Below are 18,514 nucleotides of genomic sequence, written 5' to 3'. Positions count from 1 at the left end.
GGAGAGCACCCCTGCACAGGCTAGGCTGCGACCTCCGTAGGTCTGCAGAGGGGCTGATGGGAGCCTGTTGGCCCAGACCGCCCCCAGAATCTCCAGTGTGTGTCCCTCAGCCATCGATGTCCTTCCGGCCTCGTGCTTCATCAGTATCCCCTCTCTGCTAAGGCCTGTGAGGCCAGGCCTTGCCTGCCTGCTCTGTGTCTGTTTTCACGGCATCTCACCCGGGCTGGTCCTTGGGCACGCATGCATCTGCAGGTGCCCACGTGGTTCCGTATGGGTGGACGGTGAGTGCCGCAGCCGTGAGGACTGGATTATCCGTATCTGGGAGTAGGCCCCTGGCTTGCCTCGCTGGGCCTCGTCAATTTTAAAATGGGGAAGTCCCCTGGGGGCATTTGGTGGCACTAGCTATATTTGCCCCTCAGAAATGGGGGTCACGGGGTGGTGGGAAGTCAGGAAAGTATGTGGAGCCCACGTCCATCTTCGCTTATTTGCAATCAGCATTAGGAAAACAAATGTGTTAAGCCGAGTCTTCCCGTTTCCTCCCAGGGACCCCTTTGTTCTGGATAATTTCCTAATTCATGGTTAAGGGATTCGTGAGAACAGACAGACGTCCAGCTAAAGTGAACACTAGGTTAGGGACCAGGCCCTTGCCATCCTGTACTAAGAACACCAGCAGCCTCTGTGCCTCAGTTTTCCTGTCTATAAAGTGGGTGACCTAACACCTCCATGCTTCCTGCGCCGAATCTCACGGACAATGTCGTGACCTGCTGAGAAACAGAAGCTTCCACTTTCTCTGGGCTGGCTATATTCAGTGTTTTCTGGGTTTTTTTTTGTTTTTGTGTTTGTTTGTTTAAATCGGCTATGTGGTTATAGTGGTGAGATCTGAGTGGAGGGTTCCTGGTGGTAATTCAGTGTAGGGGGAGTTCCTTGAGTGGTATAAATAGGGCACCTTTTTTTTTTCCTGTCTTAGCTCAAATAGTACTTTTTGTGCTGTGGGTTCTGTTCACTGGCTAGAACATTATGGACTAAAGACAGGAGAGTCAAGCTCACTGCTGAAAGAGCAGAAGGCAGAATCTAACTCTGATGCTGTGTTTCGGTCTACAGGCCTGGAAAAGAGCAGCGGCTAAGGGCCACTCTTCCTCACTCCCACTTGCCACCAGGAAGCTGGGGGGAGCCAACGTATGCCATTGGGACCTCTCAAAGTACCCGGCTAATATGGGACCATCTCTTAAGAGGCAAGAGCTCTGGATCTGATTAAGAATTCTTATTTTGGAGAAAGAAGAAACTTCTGGATTTGAGAAGACATTGGAAGAGAAAGTAAAGACCTTTGCACTGAGGAATAGTGTATGTCTGGACCCGCACGAACTGAAGGCAACCTACAGTTGACAAGTCACCATCATCACAGACCTTGTCCCTTCCTTCTTGTGGAAAACATTTCCTCTGCTGCTGCCTGCCCTTAAGACTCCCCCCCACCCCCCAGCCCAATGCCCGGGAACCAAAGGGCTTTCTACCACACCCTTTCTTGCCCCCCAGTTCCCCCGTCTGCTGTGCCTTTGGACTCGGCAATTCTTGTTTGCTCCATTATCTTCCAGCCGGATACAGAGTGAATTGTTAACCACACTTAGGTCAAATGGGATTTTAATTTTTGTTCCTGTTCCTTCTAAAGAGGCCAGTGTTTGTGTTGCTGTGTGAGCTGCATTGGAATAGAATGTCCTCTCGCTTCTTTGGGATCTGGCCCCTCAGGTTCCAGAGTGATACGGGTCAGTGCAGAAGTTCTTCAGGACCTCAGATGTCAGGGACGTTGTGGGGGGGGGGGCTCCTGTAGGGGCTCTGGTGTCCTCCATGTCAGCTTTCTTTGCTTGGATCCCACCCAGATGTTTGTCCGGAAGAGCAAAAAGTGAATGCTGTGCGTTCATCCCCGCTATCTGCTCTTTTTTTTTTTTTAATGTCATTTGATGTGTAATTGACATAGTATTCTGTCCATCTCCCACCTGTCTTCTGTTAATGCAGACGCACCACCAGCTGTGAAGACCCCTTCCCTCAGATGGCAGATGGGGCCCCTGCCAGAGCATGGGGCTTTGTCACAGACCATCTTGCTACCAGAGCTGGTGTGTTTATTGAAGACCCTCTGCCCCTCGGATGCCGGTGTCACTCCTGACGGCAGACCGGGCCCCTCGAAACACGAGTCCTGTTTGTTTCGTCCCTCCAGTGCCACCGTGCGCGTGGCTGAAAACACTTCTAGAGTCGACCTTGTCTCAATTGCAGAGCCAAAGATGTCTGTTCGTTCTACTTCTAAAGCAAACGATGGCTTGCCTTTGTAGGAGGAATTAAAGCCATACACATATATCTTCTCTTTGTTTGTGGGTGAAGTGTTTCTGTGACCATAGAATGACCTCAGTGTCTGCTCAGGGGAGCAACGGGGTCCTTCTTGGCCTCTCAGATTCCCCACAAAATGAGCGAGGAGAACCTCTTGAGGCCGTTTCCTGCTGTTGAAATGTAAGGCTCGTTCGTGGGCTTTGGTCTTCCTTCCTTGACATGCACACAGACTCGTCGTACTGGTTAGAGTCTTTCAGGTTTCAAGGAACAGAGACCCCTTAGATCACCTGCATTAACGTGGGTTTATTCCAAGTTGCTCTGGAAGTAAGGTAGACAGGAACAGTCCACCCAGCAGCTGCCCAGCGAGGCCTTTCTAGAAGCCCAAAGTCATTCAAGACATCCATTCGCTAGATAGTTTCCAGAAACGGCAAGAACTCTGACACTGTGGTCATTTTGATCATCTGCTCAGCAGCACGACTCACTGCTCCTGATTCTAGAATTCTCCTGTGATGATGAGCTGAGGGTCCTGGCTGTCCCAGAACACACAACTTTCAGTGATAAACCTGGGACAGTCCTGGGCAAACCGGAACAATTGGCCACGCTCCTGGGTTACAGAGTTACCTGCCATAGTTCGCTGATGCTCTTGATTAGCCCAACCAGCTGCCATTCAGAACCCTTGTGTCTGACCACACTGTTCACCACTGGGCAGGCTATAGATGGAGGCCATTGGATCAAGCACCCAGTCCTGACCACATCGGGTGTTTCCCGGGTGGTAGGGTTGCATGATACTGAATAAAAACCTGGATGTAACAAACCAGCTGGGACCGCTTCCTTCAGAAGAAGTGCTGTGGATAGTGGACATGGGAGCCATTCAAGGTATCAGGGATTCCTCTCCAATCCAGTTCTACTGAAAAAAGGCGATGCTAATAACCTTTCTTGTTAAGAACAGAACAGTTCCTTAGGAAAGAAAACTACCACGGCCACTGGGAACGGGGGTGGTGGTGGGGGAACAAACTACGCGTGTCTGAGAGACATGCATGTACCACGTAGAATGAGCCAAGAAGAAAACTCTGCATCTTCGCTAGAGAGAGTAAGAGCTAAAATCATCGGGGTAGGGTTGTCTAGGGAGCAAAGGAGTTGGCTGGAGGACTTCCTGAGATTCCTTTGAACTCTAGGATTCTTTGAAATATCAAGGACACGTAAATGGGGCCCAAGTGTGTACTTTCCCTCAGAGTCTCTGGATCACCTTTGAGTTCCACTCCGATCGTGTTGAATGGGACCTCCCAGCTCCCTCTTCCCTCTCCAGACACTGCCTGTATCTGGGATAAGGGAGCAGAACTTGGTGGTGGTCATGGGCGGTGGAGGCGGATGGGAAGGTTGTATCTGCCCAACTTTTGGTGTTCTTGACAAGTAAGAACAATCTGAAGGCAAATTGCAGGTACTTTTCAGGTTAGTCAAAGCCAGGCTTTCGGGCTTGCATGCCATTCTGTAGCTGTTGCTTCTTGTCAGGGGGTCAGGCCTCCGTCGTTTCTGTTGAAAGACGGGCATGAGCGTCTGCAGTGCTCTAATGGGAGCCTTCAGCCCGTCCCGCCCCTCTTGCATGCTGTGGCCATATGGGGGGTCATTGCCTGCCAAGGTAGAGATGAGCATGCAAACATCGAGAAACCCAACTCTCATTACCACCATGCAAAGATCGAGATCCCCCGTGCACCAGAGTCTTTGCGCCTGTTCTGGCTCTCTGTGCCTTCACTGTCATAGAAGGAAGGCTAGCCCAGCGCCTTGGGCACCACTTTTCTTTTTAAAAAGATGAACTCATTTCAGACGTTCCCTTCATTCATGTCCCACGTACGGTCTTTGGTTCCAGAAGAAGTCTCATTGTTGTGCCAAAGGCAACAATCTCCTCTTTCTCTCTCTCTCCTTATCTTCTTGTCCACATAGAATCCCAGAGTTCAAAGTGGTCTAAAGGCATCACCTTTATCTAGATTTACCTCTGACTGAGGCAGGAATCCCCTTTCCAGCATCAGACGAGGGATCACCCAGGCCTGGGGGAGGCAGACTTTATGGCAGAGCGGGAGAGGACTGTGCGAGAGGGGTGAATGATACTCAGCCTGGTAAGGGAAGCGGTAGGATTGTGAAGAGCGGCTCGTGGGCTGCCTAGACACCACGAATGTCAACTTCTTAATGACATTTTGAGGCAGGTGCACTGTGCCCCCTTCCCTAGCATATTTCGGTCTCTTCTGGATCCAGGGTGCCTTCCGCTGATAAAAAGCACAGAGTGGGGAGACAAGGAAATCAGATTTTTGTCTCTGAAAGCTCCTCATCTTTGTTCCTTCCCTGTAAAATGGAGGAGCCGGGCCACATGATCCCTGAAGCCTCTTCTGTCTCTGACATCCACAGTGCCGTCGTATTTAGTCGAGTCCGTGACTTGAAGGTTTGCTGGTTTTTTGCTCCATGTGAGAAGAGTAAATCAGATGTTGCCCAAGGTACGGTAGAAAGGCATTTCATCCACATGCTGAACATACTCATCTTGCTGTGATCCATTATGAACATAACCTCAAGTTAGGGCCCTGTCCCGAGATTTTGTTCAGGCTTTCCTGTGAGATTTTCCCGTGGCATCAAAACTTGACCCACAGGGACCTTTTATCCTCTTCAAAGGGTCCCCAAAACCCCAGTGTTGATGGAGAAATAGAAGGTTCTAATGGTGAAGTATGGCCCTCTGCTCAGGGGAATATGGTTTAAAGGGCATAAGGGTGACCTTGGGATTGGCCACTGACCTTGGACAAGACCCTCAACGCCGGGCTGGTGGGAGGCAGGGCTGGGTCCCCGTACCTCTGCTTCCAAGTGAGACCTTCTATGCCCAGGCTGACAAGAGCTCTGAACTGGGGAGGGGAGGGGGGTGTCTGGAAGCCTGTACTTTAGTCCTACCTTAACTTCAGCCCCAAGGTCCTTTTCTGTGGGTCTCAGTCTTCTCATCCACAAAGTGGGAGAGAGAGGGATAAGTGGGTGGTGTGGATGGTCCTCTAAGGTCCCTCCCATGTGTCAAGTTCTAAGCCTCGCCAGACCCAGCTGAGGCCTGCCTATTCTCTGACAAGCAGCTCTTCTCCTTTTGCCTTCGGCTGCACAAGCCAAAAACAGGGCTGTCCTGGGAAGTCCATTACCGAAGAATACTTCAAAGCTGTTTGCACTCGTTGTCAGTTGCACTGAACTTGAGTTTGTTGAGGGAGAAGGCAAATAGACGTACAGACTGATGGCAGGCGCGGGGAAGGGGGACTGCTATTTGCCCGGGGTGACGGGGGGCAGGGGGGATTGCCTATAGTTTTGACCAATAAATAAAAACGGGGAGCTCTGCGTGGTTACAACTGGAGGGGATTTATTAGTTTGCTTAGTGAAAGGCAAATATTAAGTCTTAAGTTGACCCATCCTGGGACCTGCCTTTTGGCTTTTGTATGCCGTCCGGCACCGATCACTGTGTACTTCGGCTTATCAAGTTCTGTCAAAGGGTTTTTTTTTGTTTTTGTTTTTTAATTGTTTTCCGTCTCCTTCTCCTTTCTTCCCTCCTTTGCCTGCCTTCGCCCCGCTGTTACTGCAACTCGGGGCTGGGTTTTAGAGAGGTAGGGAAAGCAGGATGTGGAAGACACCTTGTCGCATTGTCCTGTTCACGAAGCTGGCTGTGTTCAGGGCTCCCGCTGGCTTCGGAACTGCCCGGCTATGGTGCAGAGGCTCAGGACCAGGAGGTCCTCGTGGGCCCCTCCATCCTCGGCCCTGAGCATAAGTCTGGGCATTGGAAAAAGATAGACATCGCCTGTTTCTCTATGTTGTAACCTTTCCTTCCTATGTGACTGTTGGTGCTGAACAGTGACTGGTGATCTCAGCCAGATGCCCTGCAGAATGAGCCGCTGAAGGTAGCATCGTGAGGGCATTATAATTGGGGTCTGACCAGGGTTTGTCACCATCCAGGGAGTGAAATGTCTAGACCAGAGAGGGGCTGGACAGGTAGCCAGTCTATCCAGTTTCCAAGTATGAGCTGCAATGAAGCTAAATGACGTGGAACATTCCTTACCCTTTGCCTCAAACGTCCTCAGTGCAAAGCCAGTCTGTTCTGAAGCATTGCGGTTCTTGGGGTCTTTGGGCCTCATGGGTGGGGCTTGCTGATACCCACCACCATGGGGTCTGGCCCACCAGGGCACCCTAAGCCCCCAGCCAGCCTGGCAACGGTCCACAGAGGGTGCACCTCACAGGCCAGTTCAGGATATCATGGCTCACCACCACTCCTCCTGTAGCCAAGAGTTGGGAATGTTCTGGAATTGCTTAATTAAGAAAGTTGCTTTCACATTCCAGTGGTGATTTTTGATTGAACTCAGCATGATTTTTAACCCTCTGGCAATTCTTCCTGGATGAGTCTTTTTTTTTTTTTTTTAAAGATTTTATTTATTTATTTGACAGAGAGAGACATAGCGAGAGCAGGAACACAAGCAGGGGGAGTGGGAGAGGGAGAAGCAGGTTTCCAGTGGAGCAGAGAGCCCGATGTGGGACTCAATCCCAGGACCCTGGGATCATGACCTGAGCCGAAGGCAGATGCTTAATGACTGAGCCACCCAGGCGCCCCTGGATGAGTCTATTTTTTAAAAAATTCGATGTTGGGGGGTACCCAGGCTACTGAAGTCCTCCTGGTCCTTCAAGGCTCAGTTCCCAGTCTCCCTTCTCAGGGATGCCTTCCTGAATTCCTTCTGCCCTCTCGACCAGGCGCACATTCTTTTAACGCATTTATCTGGCATTGGATAGGTACTCAAAAAGTGCTGATCCCTCCTTCCTGGACCCCAGTGCTTTTCATATGGCATTTACTGTGCTTACACTGAACTTGTTTGAAGTACCTCCTCCTCCCCAACCCTCCCTCCCTTTCCCCCTCCCCTTAAAAGAGCAGGAGCCGGGTCACTCCTGACACATTGAAGTTTATCCCTGAGATGCCCACTCATGTTCACGATCACGTGGCAGGCACTGTGATTGACCTTCGATCCTCAGAAAACAGAATCACATGGACTAATCACTTGGACCAAGTCTTACATGTGAAAGTTGGGATCAGAACCATGGTCGCTAAGGGGCCTCAAGTTCAGAGCCCTTCAGTTTCGGCATGGCAGTTTGGACGAGGTAGATGTACAAGAAAGACGTTGGGTTGACTTTTCCTACTAATGACCTGTGGCTTCGTATCCCACCAAATTTGCTGGTTTCGCATTTGCCCATTATTCATCAATAAAGTGTTTTCTGAACAGTGGAGAAAATGTGCTTGTTGCTTGATAGGTTGCTTTCCCTGCAGAAACCTTTCTTGAAATAGTATGTGTCTGTTTTTATGCTGATTATTTGAGAGCTGGGTTCATTTTTAAGGTCAGAATGAGAAATTTAAACTCAGAAGTTTAGGTCAGAATTCCTGAAGAATTTTACAGTGTCTAATAGGAGAAACACAGAAGGGGGAAAAAAAAGAAAAAAAAAAAACCATATATGAGATGCTCCCTGCCTTCGGGATCTTAAGTACAATGTTAATCGCATTTGCCAGATGAACTCTTTGTTAGGGTTCCTGGAGACTCTGGATGGATGATGCTGCCTACCCTTCACCGTAATGCAAACTTTTCCAGTAAAGTCACAGGCAGAGAAGTTGGGTAACGATGGGCAGATCCCCTGCTACAGGGGATGGGCCCGGGTTCCAGGGAATACTACCTGGGGACTGAAGGTAAAGACGGAAGAGGTGTCACTCAGGCTCCGGGAGAGAGGGTCTGTTCTCATTTGCTCTCTGATTAACCACCCTTCCCACGGGGAGGAGCGCAGAAAGGAAAAGGGAGCAGCAGAGATATAGGCGGGAGGTCCACCTTCTTCGGGAAGAGGGGAAGAACCCAAAGTCCACCCCCTCTTCTTCTCACTTGGTACAAACTGGTAGAATTAGAGTTTTGGACAAAGGGGATGCCCTCTGCGGGCTTCGGTCACTGGCACAGTTTCAGACATTTGAGAGATGATAGGACGTTCAGCCAAGAAAAATCAGGCAATCCAGGAAACAGTATGTCCCGTGTTCTAGAGTGCTTTACAATTTCACAGCTTCTCGTTCGAATCTCAGCCACTTCGTGAAAGGTATTGAGACCTCGTTGTTACAGGTGAGGATACGAAGCTGAGGGGGTCAGTGACTCACCGTGGAACACACCCCATCCTCCACGCCCTGTTCTGCTTTCTCTACCGACATCTCCGGAGGGACTGAAAACGCAAGCCGTATCAGTCCCAGTTGGCTGCTGTAACAAAACACCCCAGGTCTCTGAGTTTTTCCCATTTACACCTCAGCGGTACGTGAGGAGGCAGTGGTGGGGACAGAGGGCTCTTTTTTGTGCAGAAATTGAGGAACTCTGGTGACTATTTTAGGATGCCGCAACCTTAAAGAGAGGCTAGCTGGAACGCCCTCTGGCTCCAGGCCACCTTGGCCGGAACCATCTCTCCCACTCTAGCCCTGAGACCTCTAGGGAGTAACATTGCCTCCCTGGGCCTCAGTTTCCTTCTCTTTAAACTGCTCTGTGGGGCTGGTAGCCAGGCGTCCATGAGTTATTGCAGGCACGGCCCTTTGCCCAGCGCCAGCAACTCTGCGCTCAGGCAGCATGCCCTCTGTACTCTCGACACGGAGCCCAGTGGCCTGCCTGCCATGACTCTTGGCTCGGATGATCTCCGTGCCTGGACGGGAAGAGAAACTTCCAGTGTGCACTCCGCCACTGAGTCTGTGTTTCCCTGATGTGCCAGGGCGTCGCTGATTTTCTCTGGCTGCGAGCAAGCTCTTTGGCCTGTTTGGTTCGGTCCTGGGGAGAGAGCTGAGCTGCTGGCCAGGAGGATTGATGGGGGTGATGTCTGGACCCTGACTCTGGGAGCAGTGATCTCTTTCCTGAGCTCACTCAACACCACATTCCCTTCGGCCAACTCTACTACCAGTCCCGCTTTTTCTCCCGAAGGCCACGTTCTCTCCAGACTCTGTGCAGGGCCTCTACCGTCCAAGGGGCCCCTACCGAATACCCCATTAGACATGCACCTTGGGTACTTGAGCCCTTCCTGTTGCCTCCTGCCCAGGTTGCAGAGAGAAGAGCCGATTTCACAAGCCCGACAGGCTTCTCCCCGTTTCCACACCTGGAGTTCACATCCCACCCTTCTTCGCTGTGGCCCAGCAAGCGCCCCTCTCTCTCGGACCCCCGGCTGGGCGTGGGTTCTTGAGGCCGGGAGACCTCGGTGGCCCAGGATTCTGGCGGCAGCTCAGTCTGTTCCGTCCTTGGCTCGCCTGGCACAGCTGGAGAATGGAAAAGCTGCTCTGTTTACAGGACACAGGGCCAGAACAGCATTAAAAACTAAGGAGCAAATAAAATGTTGTAAACAAATCTCCTTTCCAGTAAGGATCACTCCTCCCCCCCCACCCCCCCGCCGTCCTCCAACACGCACCATTTTTCTCATGTGTTTGGATAAACTTTCATCCTGTGCAATTACCATTCCCAGGGAGGGGCGCCTATTTCCGTTGGCTATTTATTTTGATTTTGACCATTCGCCTGCCTTTTGAGCATCACACACCTAATAGGAAAGAAAATAAGCTCCCTATCGGGACCCAGGGAGCAGCTCTTCCCTTCCTTTGTCCACTGGAGTGTTCCCCTCCGCGCCCAACACACCCTCACCTTCTGACTTGCCCTCAGGGTGTAGACATGGTGGATGGTTGGCTCCAGCTGGATGCCATGCTCCTCCCGCAGAGCTGGTAGCACTGGGGAGGTGAGGAGGAAGGAGGGGAGAAGATGAAGCAGAGGAGAGACATGGTTTCACAGAAAAGCTGGAACAGATACAAAGAGGTTGTGTGTGTGTGTGTGGCGGGGGGGTGACCATCTCTACGCACAAGCTCTTCTGTACGAATCCTCCTCGTAGTGCGTTTTTGTGTGAGCAGAAAGCTCTTGAGCTCAGGTTTCCTGACCCCAGCAGGTAGCTTATTGTAAAACAGTTCATCCAGAGGGGGAAAAAGACCTTGTTTCAGCATTTTAATTTTTTTTCTTTTTGGTCTGAACCAGATTTGTGAGAAAGGAGATAGAGAGGAGTAACTTGTTTTTTTTTTTTTTTTTTGGCCTTTTTTTTCCCCTGGCTCTGAACTACATGAGATTGGAGAGAAAACAAAACAAAACAATCCCCCCCCACCAAACAGTTTTGAACAATGATTATTTTTGTTTATAAACGCGCTGCGTTATATATATAAGACCATATAGGACCCCTATATGCATATTTCCAACTGTCCCTCTGGTCTCCGCATTCCCCTCTGCCCCCTGTTGTCCTTCCTCGTTGGAGCGGAGTAGGTTCACCCCACGCTGTCAGCCATCCGTGTTGGTAATCCCCACTTCCTGTGTAAGTTCACTTTCTAAATTCCTTGCCTTTGCCCAGTTGGATGAATTGGCATTCTTGGAGGTGCTGGATTCAGGGAGGTCATGAAGGGCAGGGTGGCGTGACTCACGGACAGGTCATGGAATCCGTTTGACTTCAGATTCCTTCAGATTTAACTCAGTGGAGGCACCAGGAAGGGTCCTGGGGTGGAGGGCGGGGTCTGCTACCCCCCCACAGTTCCCCCCTGAGCCCCCCAGCCTCCTCTGTTCTTCCTGACTGCCACCCGTACACCCTTCTACCAAAGACGTCCTAGAGCTGTCTCAGGGTCCCCTGACCGAGGCTTGGTCCCTGGGTTATGAGTTGGTGGCATGATGAAGGGGGCGAGCTGGACACTCCCCTTTGGAGTATGCGGGCCTTCTTCACAGCCCAGTCTTCTGAGGGGCTGAAGGATTATGATCCGTATTCCAGAGGGTGTGAGAATGTCATTAATAAAACCTGGTTGACATCGGAATGATTCTCGGTGTGCGTGTGAAATGGACAGGACTGTGTGCCGTGCCTGGATCCAAAAATATGCCACTGCTTCCGTGCCGGGTCTGTTGGAGCTTTGGGTAGACTTTTCCAGAATGGAGGAGGAATGTCTCAGGATCCACCCCCGGTCTGGTGCCCGGGCCCTCTTGAGAACAGCAGGAGACTCTAACTTAATACAAACTAGCATTCAACAATCTAATGTGGTAGGAGAGAGACTGCAGTCCTTGTTCTTGGACCTTGGTTTTGGCAACGCTGAGGTTCGGGTGGGTCAGTGGGTCAGCAAGCTAATGGTGAGTGTTGATGGGAGTGGGCCTCTGAACCCCGGCCTGGAATAGGGTCCCCTAGGTGCCCCCAAGGGTAAATGTAGGGAGAGGAGGCCTGAGAAGGCGTCCAAGATGCCTGGGAGGGAGGCGGGGTCCAGCCCAGGCAAAGTGCTGCAGAGGCAAAATCCATTTGTGGTGGCTTCGCGCCTGCCGTCAGGGTTGGGCGCTCCCAGGTCAAGAATGCTTTGAATAAGAGGCGCTGGGGGTGGACCAGCCCTCCATGGGGGACGCCGGGCTCTCCAGGGAGGGGAAGACTTCATCCGGGCTGCGGCCCCATTCTCAGTTCCGCTCTATTTAGAACACTTTTTTTTTTTTTTTTCTGGAAAGCAGATTACTGAGGAGGGAAGCAGCAGGCCGGTGGGGAAGATGATTCTGCGGTGCTTCCAGAATAGGGGGGCGGGGCGAGGCAGAGAGAGAGGCCAGGACCTAGCGCCTGCGGACTTCTCCCCTTCCTCTGTCTCTCGGTCCATCGCCCTTCTCCAGCCCAGCAGCCCGACTCCAGACAGAGCTTATAAAGGCAAAGTAGAAGCATCTGAAACTATTTCTACTTGCACAGGTAAGACAGGCAAGCAGTGGTTTTAATTCCGTGCATCCGTGCAATGAAAGCCTCACTGCGGTAAACGTCCCCTTCCGTAGCGTATATTGCGGAACGGGACTCGTGACACAGCAGGCCAGGCTGCCTGGGTGCAGAATGGTGTATGACGTGATTCTCTTCTGGAAACGTGGGCCGCCTGGGTTCAAGGTGATCCCAGAGCATCGTGGAGGTGCTCGCCAGCAAAGATGGCAGGTGAGGTGGTTGGCGTTTTGCTTACGGGCCTTGGTGAATCCTTCTCCCCCTGCCCCCCACAAAGGGACAGCTGTGTAGACTATAGTTTAGGTCACTGCAGACTCTGTAGACTGAAAGTGGTGGGTGGCCAAGGGGGTCTCTGAAAGCAGTGTCTTTAAATACCATTCCCCAATCACCCTGCCTTCTCCTTAGTCTTTGCCTTGCAAGAGAAACTTGGTGTCTGAGAAGTGATTCTCGTTGGCTCTACCTGTGGCTCGTTTTGGAGCCCAGCGAGACAGGTGGCTCTACCCACGGGGACTCCAGGTGGCATCCGGATGTGCCTCGTCTGGAGAATTCTTCCTTGAAATGGATCATAGTCACTCACCGTCCCAGCCAAGGCAACTTTGAGACCAAAGGCAACTGTTTTTCCAGAGCTTCGGAAGCAGTGTAGCTCTGTACCTGCTTGTTAACTGACTTCATTCTTAGGGCTTCCTAATCAACAAGATCCTGGTCATGTTGGCCTGGTACCAGCGGGTGGCTTCCTGCTGAGGTCCTGGTAGCGTCATGAATGACCAGCAAACGTTCAAATGCATGAGATGCTACGTTCTGGCCCTCTGAGCTCCTACAGTGAGCTCAGATGTGACTTTCAAACTCAGCCATGCTCCTGATTTTAACCAGTGGTTCTCCACCAGGGGTGATGTTGCCATCTAGCCCCAACCCCGGGGCCATTTGCAACGTCCAGAGATACTTTCAGTTGTCATCGCCAGAGGGGAGGGTACTATTGGCATGTAGCAGGTAGAAGCCGGGGAAGCTACTAAAAATCTTAGGATGGACAGGACAGCCCCTCCCCCCACTACAAAGTATTATCCAGCCCCAAATGTCAATAGCATTGGGCTGGAGAAATGTGTTTTAAATCTCTGCTGCAGGGTTGAACCATGCGCCAACCCCAGTCCCCTGCACCCTCACCCTCGCTTTATTTACCAAAGGGGAAAAAAAAATCTGTTATTTTTTCCAAGTGCATTTCCACCTGTATCTTATCAAGAACCACCAAGTTCAGCACACCCTTGATTAGTCACTTCCATTAACAGTGTTTATTTTGGGGTTTGTGTTTATTTTTGAAACGTAGTCTCCTTCTCCCTGCCCTCTCCCTTACGCACCAGTGGTGCTCAGCCAGCCTCCTAGCGAGGTCTTGTCCACACTTTTCTGGGCCATCCATAAACCTCCTTGGCCAACTTCTGAGGACAGAACGTCTCTCCTCCTCCCTTCCTGGCGGGGCGGGGGGGGGGGGGTGGTGGTTGGGGGGTGGGGGGGCAGTGCGGAGGGGGGAGTTGGGGGAGGTCTGCAACTTAAAGCAGCAGTTGTCTTCCCCCCTACTTATTTCCCAGATACGCTTGAAAATCCTTTTCATTAGTGACTCCGTTGACCAACCGACCCGTGACAAAGCTGAGACTTTATTCCTAGCTGTCCACATTCTGTGAAACCAAAGACTCTCGGTGGTTTTCTGCACTGAGTCAGAGGCAAGGAGGTTTTTGCTTTGCTGGGTCCCTCCTATTTCCCTGCACCGCTCCCTTCCTCACTGCAAGCTGGTCTCGGGGCTATATTTAAGTGTTTCTGAGTCATGGAGAACTGGTCCCTGTTCCTCCCTGCTCACCCACCCATCCGCTCTCCGAATGGCACCTAGCACTCCATCCCCAGTTGGAGGGATTTCAAGGCTTAGGGCTGAGTAACAAGGAGCTCAGAGAGGACTCCATACAGGCTTTGGAGGTCTTCCCCTTTGACCGAGCCCCGCCCAGTGTCCCTGCCTCCCTCCCCCTGAGCTCTAGCAGCCGGAACCTCCCCGGAGGTGACTAACAGAACCTCTTAGCCCATGGAGTCCCTCTCCATTCTGATGGGTCTCATTGCTAGTCTTGCACAGAAACTGGTCCAATATTTGCAAAGAAACACTGGCCCAAGGATGCTTCGAGGCAGGCACCCAGCAGAGAAGGCCCAGAGTGCCCTTCCTCCTTCCCCCACACTCCTTCCTGGGACATTTATTTGAATACCACCGGGGAGTGGGTCACTTTGGGGTATTTATTTGTTTAAGCATGGGTGGTTCCCGCAGAGGAGGGTGTCGGGTTTCAAGGTTGGAGGACCAATGCAAACAGAGAGTGGGTGGTCTGGAAAAAGAAGTGGGCAAGGGGCAGGGGTTGAGAGAACCCATTCGCCCTTTTATGTTTGTAGGTGGAAATGCTGAATGAAGCGTGACCTTATGTATGACCCAGTTATCTCTGAGACAGAGCAACTTGGGGGGGTGTGTGTTCAGACTTTTCGTAGATTGTTGAAGAGTATTTGGAAATCATTGGGCAATTATTTAGGAGCAATGACTCTCTTATTAACTTATCTCGAGGGGTCTGGTGACTATCCGAGTGCCTTGGGGAGGAGTGGAAGTGTGGTTAGAACCAGGCTGGACTGTTTCTAATGGCAGACCCAACTCAGGGATTCTGGAAGATTCCTAAAAAGCTGCTGGGTGCAGTAGTGGGATGACGTGCCGGTTGTCGGCCAGAATGAATGGTCCTGCCTTGTGTCCGAGGGCCCGCCTCATTTCTGGGTTAAAGTAGTCAGAAGAATATCTCTGATTCATTTTTGGGGTCACAGCAGCCCTGACTGGCAGAGCTCGGAGCTTTATATTCGGCAGGTCACTGTCAAAATCAAAACAAAACAAAAACAAAGAGAAGATGAAGGAAAACCAGGAGTGAAGGTAACATTGCGTCTCTCCGGTCCACAGTATTCTGAAACGCAGCGGCAAAGAGCAATGGCAACCTAACTTGTGGTCCGTAAGGCCATCCCAGAGTTCTCGACTACAGAATTGGACGTTTGTAATAGCGGGCTCACCATTAGTCTTCACAGATGGGATGCTGAAGAACTGAAGGGTTTGCCAGGAGGGAACACACCAGGGGAGGTTTGGGGAATATGGCGGTATCCAGTTAATGACGTTGTTAAATACAAGAGCTGCAAGGGAGATACAGTGAGTGGCCATTGTCCCCATGTCCTACCAAGGGAAAGAGGAGGTGGGGTTCATGGAGCAATGTGGAATGAGGTCAAACACCAGAAATCCTCCCCTAATCCTGAAAGTGACAGCATCAGAGAGCCCAGGGCATCAACTTTTTTTTAAGAGTTGGAGGGAGAGGACCGCTTTTTACCAAGTCCTAAGTACTGTTCCCTCTGGACGGAAAAGAAGACTCTCGCTAGATGAATAGCTGCACCAATTGAAGACCTTGTTAGAAATTAATGATGTGTGTAAACGAAGTGTTTAGGGATGAAGGGGCCGGATGTCTGCTGTTGACTTTGACATGCGTTGAAAAAGTGAAATAGGTTGATGGATAGATCCGTGCACAGGTAATGTGATGAAGCAAACATAGCAAAATCTTGACAATCATAGAATCTAGGTGTGTGGGTACAGCGTTTCTCTATGTTTGAACATTTGCAAATAAAGCTTGGAACAAAGTACCAATCCCTGGGCCACCCATGGTGATTTCGATTCAGGGAGATGGGGATGAGATCTAGGAATTTTTTTAAGTGTTTCAGGGGATTCTGATAGAGAGCCAAGTTTGGCTCTGTGGAATAGACTGGTATTCCTCCAATTGGATGGACACAGGAATCCCCTGGAGATTCTGTCAAAATGAGGAGTCTGATCCAGCAGGTCCGGGGTGGGACCTGAGAGTCTGCCTTTCTCACAAGCTCCCAGGTGATGTTGATGCTGCTGGGGCATGGACCCCCACCTTGAGTAGAAGAAAGAAATGAGAGGACTCTCTCTTGTTCTTTCCATCTATGTAGTCCAGTGGAATCCTCTGGAAAGCTGTAAAATCGATGCACGAGGGTCTCACCCCCAGCGATTCTGGTTTAAGAGATTTAAAAGCTCCGCAGATGATTCTCATGTGCAGCCACTGACTTTACATCATGAAATGAATCCAGGGAATATTAAATTTTAGGAAATGAATTTTTTGCACGAAAGACACAGACCCTCATCACCAAAGGTACAGGGGCTCTTCCAACAGCAAGGGAAGACTCAAAGCCGCCCTCGCCGCGGGATTCCACTTAGTTCCCCCCGTGATGAGAACTATTAGCGTTTATGGAGTGGCCGACGCCTTAGATGGTTAGGTTCCATCATCACCGTAACCCGGTGAGGGAGGCATGATTACTCACTGAAGGTGGGGACACCGAGCTTGGTTAAGTGGCTGGACCAAGGTGACCCAGCTAATAAGTCTTGGACAAAGACTGGAACTAGGTCTGCCTGACTTCAAAGCCCATCGTTTCATTCCATCGTCTTCATTCCACGTCTTCCAGTGTGTTGGAGAACTATAGCCTGTGGGCCAGATCTGGCCAGCTGCCTATTTTTATAAATAAAGTGTTTTTTTGTTTTGTTTTGTTTTTACGATTTTATTTTTAAGCAATCTCCACCCCCAACATGGGGCTTGAACTCACAGCCCTGAGACAGAGAGTAGCACACTCTACCCATTGAGCCAGCCAGGCGCCCCTGTAAATGAAGCTTTACTAGAACGCAGCCATGCCCGCTCTTTTCCATATTGTATCCGCTTTTGTGCTAAAGTGGGAGAGTTAAGCGTTTGCGGCAGAGACCCCCATGGCCCCAGAGTTGAAAATATTTGCTATCTGGTCTTTTACATGACAGGTTGGCTGGCTTTTGATGGATTGGCGAGGCAGCCAACCAGAGCCAAGGTGCAATCTTTGGCAGTACTTTCGAGCAAGAGGAATAGCCCCATGGAGGATGAACTTGAACTCATGATCACTGCAGCTTGGGTTTCTGCTCAGACTTTTTACTTCAATCTCGTGGCCTGCCTTTCGCTCCGAGGGTTACTTGCTTCCTTCCAGCATATTTTATTTTGATGACAAAATTTCTGATCTGTTTTCTTAAGAGCAGGAGGTCTTGATCCCAAAGCCAAGGCCATCACACAGCTCTCTGTGGAGTAGGGTGAGGGAGGCCAGCTGCTGGCCACCTTCCACTCCCACACCGTGGGGGGCCTTCATGGAACCGCTCTGAGCTCCACTGCTCCTGGGAGGTGGCAGCAGCTAGAGGCTTCCCTCCCATCCCATCAACCATCCACGGAGAAACCCTGTGGAGAGGTCGGGGAGGGGAGGAAATGCCAATCAGTCCATCAAAGCCCCACCCTCCCAGCGGCTTCTAGCCCCTGATCTGGGCCTGAGGACCCTTGGCCCACCCCCAGGGGCCGAGGGCAGGGCAAACAGGGGAAGTGCATTTGGTAATGATTCTAGATTTCCTGTTTGGGTTCTGTCCAGGGGGCTTTGGGACATGCTAACTTGTACTATGTGTGTACACACGATGATGTTCCTCTTCTCCCGGGTTTTTTTTTTTTTTCTCTTTGCTACTTTTTTTCCTCTAGAGCTTGTTTGCATTTTTTTTTTTTTTCTTTTTATTATTGTTAAATGATGTGAGGCAGAGCAATGGGCCAATTCCCAGCCTCCTTTGAGGGAAATTTGTGGAAACGGAGAGGTGAGAGGTAAGGAGAGGCCAGGATACCCTGCCTGGATTCCTGGGGATTTGGCTTGGGTGCCAGATAGATCCTGCGCCCCCTGGACATACATGGTTGTAAGGTTGTAAGGGAACTGTTTTGGGGGACGCCTGGGTGTCTCAGTCGGTCTAGCATATGCCTTCGGCTCAGGTCATGATCCTGGGGCGCTGGGATCGAGCCCCGCATCCGAGCTCCCTGCTCAGCGGGGAGCCTGCTTCTCCCTCTGCCTCTGCCCCTCCCCCTGCTTGTGCTCTCGCTCTCTCTGACAAATAAATAAATAAAATCTTTTAAAAAAGTCTGTTTCAGTAAACATTTATTTAGTTCTTCCTATGTGCATGGGATACAAAGGCACACAAAGAAAGCCTAGTTTTGTCTCGTAAGAGGTCAAAGGTGGCGGGGGCGGGGGAGGAGAGAGAGAGAAAGACTTCAAAGTAGTATAATAAATGCAGTAAATAGCAGAAACAGGCAGGGATCGAGATGGGGCTTTGGGGGGGGCATGTCAGGATCCTTTAGTTCAGCTTTCTCTTCCTAGCAGGACTGAGCCCTAGTCTTGAAGATGGTGAGGGCACCTCTCACCAAACAACCCGCCAAGCAGTGCTGGGTGTCCCGGTGTCTAGAAGTAGGGCTGACAGGCTCAGTAGCCACCATTTGCTCCCTGGGATGCAGCCTCTGCCACTGCAGGGCCTGGCGGGGAGGGA

At 51.0% G+C, this 18,514-nt stretch overlaps 1 long non-coding RNA gene across 7 annotated transcripts in view; it reads left to right on the top strand.

The window, feature by feature from the left end:
* Positions 1-18,111, top strand: part of LOC118530356 (uncharacterized) — a 161,134-nt gene extending 143,023 nt beyond the window's left edge. The window contains exons 3-6 of one of the 7 annotated variants that reach the window (XR_013445182.1): positions 1,102-3,189; positions 11,856-12,081; positions 12,162-12,312; positions 13,677-14,671. This is a non-coding gene — a long non-coding RNA (uncharacterized LOC118530356). The other 6 variants (XR_004914593.2, XR_013445181.1, XR_013445183.1 and 3 more) reach the window with 6 other exon arrangements.
* Positions 18,112-18,514: the final 403 nt, after the last annotated feature.

The sequence above is a fragment of the Halichoerus grypus genome, chromosome 2 (genome assembly GCF_964656455.1).
Source record: "Halichoerus grypus chromosome 2, mHalGry1.hap1.1, whole genome shotgun sequence".
Lineage (NCBI taxonomy): Eukaryota > Metazoa > Chordata > Mammalia > Carnivora > Phocidae > Halichoerus > Halichoerus grypus.
This window is presented reverse-complemented; position numbering and strand designations above follow the sequence as displayed.